Source organism: Palaemon carinicauda, chromosome 1, assembly GCF_036898095.1.
Source record: "Palaemon carinicauda isolate YSFRI2023 chromosome 1, ASM3689809v2, whole genome shotgun sequence".
In the NCBI taxonomy this organism is placed as follows: Eukaryota; Metazoa; Arthropoda; class Malacostraca; order Decapoda; family Palaemonidae; genus Palaemon; species Palaemon carinicauda.
In genome coordinates, this window is record NC_090725.1 from 241,180,791 (window position 1) to 241,188,290 (window position 7,500).

Genomic DNA, 7,500 nt, shown 5'->3' on the forward strand with positions numbered 1-7,500 from the left:
TAACTTGATCCCCGCGCGATAACATGTTCAATGCTTCTAGGTGTTGCGCAATACAGAAAGAGCCGACGATAGATTGTTGAAGATTGCGTCAGACTGTGTTACACTGTTATTCTCAGCTTCTCTGCGTGGCTGTCTGCTCTCTAATCATCACTTTATTGATTCGAACATTGAATCTTGATTTATTTTATGGGTAGGTGTTGTTTCGAATAGTCATAAAAATTTGTTTTCTTTACTAATCATGGCTTATCTTTAAGGGAAAATACGAATTCACGAGCATCCACAAAGTTTGTGTGTGTGTATATATATATATATATATATATATATATATATATATATATATATATATATATATATATATATATATTATACTCGTACACTTGTACGTGCCATTATATTTTAAATTCTCACCGCCATAGCCTTCACATTGAGTTGCAATTCCTATGCAATTCTAATTATTATTATTATTATTATTATTTTTTTTATTATTATTATTATTATTATTATTATTATTATTATTATTTCAATGAAAATTGCAACCCTATGTGGGAAATCATACTCCTATGCAATAAGCCCTAGCACTCCAACAGCGAAAGCAAGCTAATGTGAAAAACGGTGATAAAAAAATTGATAAGATAAATTACAGCGTTGATTTTATAGCAGGTAACGTGTGAAACGAAACTTGTTTTAACATGCTCAAGTTGAGATCGTATTGAAGTGTTTTAGACTAAATTTGAACTTCAGAATATCAACGGATTAAATTCTTGATTAAAAAATTAATTTCATTATTTGGTCATTGTCTTAAACAAATTATAGAATATTGTGTAGTATTGAGCCATACTAAAGGCAAAGCTAATATCGTCATAATTAACAGCATGGCCGGTATTAGTTTGTGACATATACTGTAGTTAAGGAAGTTCTGAATGCAAAAAAAAAAAAATAATAATTCTGCAGTTTGCATAATGACCTATTTGAACGATGGTGCAGGAGGTTATTGTCCTGATTAAATATAAGGAATTATTAGTGCGCAAGTTTTTATTTAATAATTCATGATGGACGTCAGCTGCCTAACACCAAGCAGATCAGTAGCAAGTATTACAAAACATGGTCGAATGATGATTGTCATTTTCTCAAGAAACAGGTTTATATATATATATATATATATATATATATATATATATATATATATATATATTATATATATTATATATATTATATATATATAATATATATAATATATATATATATATATTATATATATTATATATATAATATATATATATATATATATATATATATATATATATATATATATATATATATATATTATATATAATATATATATATATATATATATATATATATATATATATATATATATGTATGTATTAAGTTTATTAAGACCGCTGGAATATATTTGTCAAATGTGAATCACTAGTGCTACCTAAAGTTTTGAATAAGTTGCGTGGATTTGAAGAAATTTATCATTCTGGTTACATTAAATGTTCGCTTCAAGCACCTATCAGATTTGGTGAAAAAGTTTGCCATTTACGTATTTACCAGTAAGACATTGGTGGCTTCAAACCACAAAAATTAATCCCGTTATTGTTTATTTTTCCTTCAGGAGTTTACTCTGGTGTGGATTAGTTCTGATGACTTTTCTAACGGACTATTTCATGTTCTGTTCTTTTCTATTTGAATCTCCTTTAGTATCATCATCATCATCATCATCATTATTATTATTATTATTATTATTATTATTATTATTATTATTGTTAACATTAATATTAAACTATTATAGAATAGAATGATGAATAGAACACATTTCTGTGATTAGAATTTGACTGCATTTCAATCAGGGAGACAATGTATTGGGTTTGTGATGATTAGGCAAATTTATTAACTCATTGTAAGCCAGAAATTATTTTAAGATTAGTTTTTATACATTTTTTTTATTTCCCAATAAATCAGTAAATTAATGTTGATTTAACTGATAAGGGTTTTGGCCTTTGTATCATATGCGGTGGCATGGTTGGAGATAAGGTATCGCCGTTCTTACAGCAAAGGGATAAGAACTGGGTCACTGATAAAATAATACATGATGTGTCTTATCTATCGTTTATGTTTCCCTTTCACTTTTCCATATCAGCATTCGTCTCGCCTTCTAGAAAGAAGTGGCTGTTGAAGACAGATTTATTTTTTAATGATTATCTAATCAATTGGAAAAATAAGAATAAGTGACCTTTGGGACAGTTTGGTATTGTTCTAAGTTTTATGTATAAAGATAATTAATGACACACTTATACCTTTCACCCGTTGCTACTCTTGATGGCTTTCAGTTCGTTTTTTATAGAGTAATGTTATTTTAGGCCCCTTTTTAAATGATGATGATCATAATAATAATGATAATAATAGTAATGATAATAGTAATTATAATATCAGTTCATAAAGGCTTGCTCATTTTGAATTCGAGACTGATTTCTCATAGAATTTATTTTTGCCGAATTGCTACCTATATTTCACTAATGATAACGATGTTGATTCTCTAAATTAACAAATGTTGCAAGAAATACTTATTCTCTTAAATTTTTTGTGTTAAACGACCCTAAGACCACAGATTCTCCTATACGTATTAAACGGTAAACTAAGTGGAATTCATTTTTAACAGGCTTGATAAATTGGTCATAATTTAATTTTCAGTATCGTGATTGGGAAGAACTAAAGCATTTGAAAGTTTACAATTATAACCATACTTTTATATGAAATTAATGTAATCTAAGAATATGTTCCCTTATCCTTAAAATTGCTCTTTATTGCCAATCTTATATGAAGAATAGGAAATACTTCGTACTTTAATAAGGATTATATAGAATGTTTTGTTAATTCCACCTGGTTTGGAGCGATGGGGATTTTTTTTCTAACTGGAAAAAAAAATTGACAATGGCATTCATATATATTTGTCAGTTACTAGGGATAACATGCTTGCCAACATTTTAAAATCTCTCGCCCTTTTCCACAGACAGTGTGAGGGAACTGTAGAGCTGGAAGACAAATTTCTCATAATTTACAAGATCCTTACATTTTGAATTCATTATTTGATAGTCTTGATCCCTTGGGTAGCAATTGCCATATCTTTACTAGAGGAGGGTCTGTTATATCTCTGGGATAAGATCGTTTCTTCATATTTTTCTTTCCAGCCCAGGTTTACAAAAATTTATTGGTTGCGGAAAGTTTTCATACTGGTTTTTTTTCTTCTAGTTTAATTTTTTTTTTTTTTTATGTTTTGCGTCCAGCTTTAATTTTTGTATTTAGATTTTATGTTTAGGTATTGTGTTGATTTGTTTATAATTTGGAAGGTCCTTTATTGCGGGAGAGGATTGTTGTAAACTATTGTTATACAGTCCTGTCAGTATCTTTGGATTTAGATTTCAGTTTTGAATGTGGTATATTATACTGTTGTAATTCAATTAGATTATGTTAAAAAGCTGCCGTGGTTTTTAGATTTAGTATTTTATGTGTTACCATTAACCTTTCCACGTTTAGATCTAAAATATTAATATAAGACCAAATGAATATCCCATTGGAATACTAATTTATAAAAGAGAGAGCGCTACTCCTGATATGATGCAAGTCATCCTAGTTGAAAAGCACAGCAAACATTTTCAGCCATAATGAAAATTCAAAGAAAATTTTCATAGCAATGTCTCCCAATTCTTTGACCTACTTATTGGTTAATTCCCTGATTCACTAATGCCTAAATTAGAGGCATATACATATGAATTTTTCCTTGAATTAATTGGTAAAAGTCTATAGCAGGAACAAGAATGCTCCAAAATTTCTAAGAGAGAGAGAGAGAGAGAGAGAGAGAGAGAGAGAGAGAGAGAGAGAGAGAGAGAGAGAGAGAGAGAGAGAAACTAATAGATATTTGGTATAAAAGTCGATCTGACTGAGAATTATTGGCCAATGCACCTAGGAAAGTTTATAATGAGAGTTTAATAGAGAAATCGAAGTAGATGACACAAGAACTGATAGCGGACAGGTTCAGAAAAAGAAAAGGGTTTGCGCTTCTAGTATTTTTGAAATAGATCTATGAAAAGTCTCAAAAATAAGAAATATGTTTTAGAATAAAGGAGAAACAAATGAAGTGGTGTAGAGGACAAATGGTAAAAGAAGTTCTACTACTACTACTACTACTACTACTACTACTACTAGCTAATATGTAACCCTAGTGGGAAAAGCAGGATGCTAAAAGGCCAGTTGCTGCATCAAGGAAAAATAGCCCAACGAAGATGGAAATAAACTTTATGAGAAATAATTAGTAATGAATATAAAATATCTTGAAATCAGTAACAACGTTAAAAAAGATCTGCCACTACCCTTTACCTGCTTAAAATCATACTTTAGGTTTTCTAAGGGTTCAGCTTCATGCCCCATAATTTTCACCATGCACTAATTTTAGCTAGATATCTGTCAAGGGATTTAGCAACCCCAGATCGATCTGCATTTAGGGTATGGAATTGAGGCAGAGAGAGTAGCACCATTTGCATATACAAGAAGCTTGTTTTCTAGGCCAAATCACATATGTGTATTTAGTATCATCTATACCTACGCCTATTGACGCAAAGGGCCTCGGTTAGATTTCGCTATTCGTCTCTTATCTTGAGCTTTCAATTCAATACTTCTCCATTCATCATCTCATACTTCGCGCTTCATTTACCTAAGCCATGTAAGTCTGGGTCTGCCAACTCTTCTAGTGCCTTGTGGAGCCCAGCTGAACGTTTGGCAAACTAATCTCTCTTGGCGAGTGCGAAGAGTATGCCCAAACCATCTCTATCTATTCCTAAAGAATACTACCCTGAGGAACACCGGATATCACACCCCTATATTCACCATGGTACCCCTCAACAACAACTCTTTGCAATCTATTACCTAGAAATTCAATAATACTGCTAAGAAAAGACCCACCTACTCCCAACTATTTGACTTTGAAGACAAGGGCCTCTTGATTAACATGGATATCGGCAGCACTAAAATCAATGTCAGTCATACAAATTTCCTGACCACACAGGGATTTTTGTACAGTATTGGAGGCTGTAAGAAGGGCATCACATGCTAGATTGTAAGATGGGCATTACTGCTCTAAGGCCTTTTCAAATGCCAAATTGCAAACTAGGGAACAGATGATTACCCTCGACATATTTAGATGTTTTGTCAAGTGTCACGTATAAATAAATTATTTTAGATAAATGCCATAAATATAAACTAAAGTAAATGCGCAGGAAGGAGGACGGAGGTTGCCGACCTATGACCTCATTTCCACAGTCCTTGGGCAGCAAGGGGAGCAGCTCTAACCGCTTTCCTCTTTGTTTTATATCTGCTAAACCAAGCACTCGTGTACTGAATTTGTTTCCATGTCAGCAGGTACAACGGAGAGAAGGGATGAAGGGTGAGAACCAATCTGATGCGGTGATGACCTGCCACTGCTACCCCGAGGCGAGACGAGCCCTCAGACCCCCAATAATGTGCAGGGAATAAGAACAGCTGGGAACACAAGATTAGCCCAGTCGAATATGAGTTACGTTCAAGTCCGAGTCGTTAGTGGGCAACCCTCAATAGGTCCACCTACCCGTGTGCGGACTATTTTTCGAAAAACAATTATTCGAAAGACAATTGTTTGAAAAAAAAATTTTCGAAACTCAATTATTCGAAAACAGTTATTCGAATATGATTTTGTTCGAATTTACAATTGATCGAATTGCAAGATATTCGAATAAGCAATTTTTTTTTTTATAAATGTATTTAAATAATAAACAATGCAATCAAGTTGTTTTTCACATAACTACTCATTCGCTTATAAACCGCAAAAATAATAAATTCTCACTCTTACTTAACAAGTCAGTTGAACTCATGGATTCGAACAATATTAATTTCGAAAAATTGTTTATTCGAATATCTTGTAATTCGATCAATTGTAAATTCGAACAAATACACCTTCGAACAATTGTTTTCGAATAATTGGTTTTCGAAAAATAGTTTTTTGAACAATTCTCTTTCGAAAAATTGTTTTTCGAAAAATCGTCAGCAAATCCCACCTACCATGGTAAGCCTACTTTAGCTATGGATGGCGCCGATACGCCATAAGACGTCCAATAATTGTTCTTTTTTGTTGTAACAATCTGATTCATATAACTGTATCCCCATGCGTCCGCTCTCCCCGCGCCTGTCTGTAGTTGCAAGAAATAATTACCTATTACCATTAGGATAAACGGTTCCAGTAATTTAAAAGTCAGCGAGAGACTTATATTTCTTCTGTTATGTAATTCCCAAGATTTAAAGTTCTATTTCACTCGCTTTGAAGATTTCTGCTCATGTGTCTGTGAAAATTATCTTAGACAATAAATCCTCTTACGATGTAAAAGTCGTCTAATTCACCGCCCCTCACCATTTATTATTTAATTTGCCTACCATGTGATACAAAAAAAGACGTTCAAAAACTTCAGATAATTTTGAGAGTTATGGAAAATGGACGATAATCAGCAGGGCTAGAGCTACCACAAACACATTTAACTAATGGAGTAACATTATCAGTTCTCCAAGAAGTGCAAAAAGAACCTCTCCTTTTTGACTTGGAGAAAACAGCAGACTGCTTAGGAACTAAGAACTTGGGTCTACACCTCTATAAGCATCAAGGCCCATCAAGAGGTTTTTTTTTTTTTTTTTTTTTTTTTTTAATTTCATGGGACCAAAAAGCTAAACTAGTTAGTTTATCCTCAGGAAACGGGAAAAACATCAGCCAAAAGGAATGGCTTTTCCTTTGAATAGTGAGTGACAGAGCCAACTAGTTCAAGTAAAGGAGGAACTATTAAGTATACACCAAAGAGTGCAGATTTAAGGGTAGCCCACCACTTATGCTCCTGGTTGTAGCAGAAAGGGTTTCTTTTATGGTTAAATTTAATTCCTTTTCAGTTGAAGTATAAATTTTCTGAGCAACAGCTCTTAGCCGAGTATAGTTATTCAAAGTCAAATCTGATCTGTTACCCTTCCAAAGATAGAGGCCTCCTGCTTCTCCAAATAAGTACGTCTACAATCGTCTTTGAACTAGTGTTTTTCTTTCACTTGGTATTTTAGCACGCAGAAAGTGATACATCTATAAAATTACATTGACCAGATTCTCATTCAAGGGAACAACAGGCTCAACACTTTCATACAATTGTGACCAATTCAAATGAAAAAGATTACTTAGAAGGCGATTACAGTCTCCTTGAGATTGCATATGTATCTTACACGAGCATGACACATTTGGTACAGATGGTTCCATCTTAATTATTAGCGAAATCAAGGAATGATCTGATGTCTCAACTGGTGAACTAAACTTACTTGTAATAACATAAGGGGAGTCGGTATATACTAGGTTCAAGCCGTTACCAGACCTGAGAGTAACCGTACTTATGATTTGTTGACAGCCTGATTCCGAGAAAATGTTCAAGGCTCTTTAGTCATGGT

At 32.8% G+C, this 7,500-nt stretch overlaps 1 long non-coding RNA gene across 3 annotated transcripts in view; it reads left to right on the forward strand.

The window, feature by feature from the left end:
- LOC137644412 (uncharacterized) overlaps positions 1-7,500 on the forward strand; it is a 296,106-nt gene that overhangs the window by 237,818 nt on the left and 50,788 nt on the right. Inside the window, exon 3 of one of the 3 annotated variants that reach the window (XR_011045154.1) lies at positions 5,416-6,318. The exons of 1 other annotated variant lie outside the window; for it this stretch is intronic. This is a non-coding gene — a long non-coding RNA (uncharacterized lncRNA). Of the gene's footprint in view, positions 1-5,415; positions 6,319-7,500 lie in introns of those variants that run through there. One more of the 3 variants, XR_011045156.1, reaches the window with a different exon arrangement.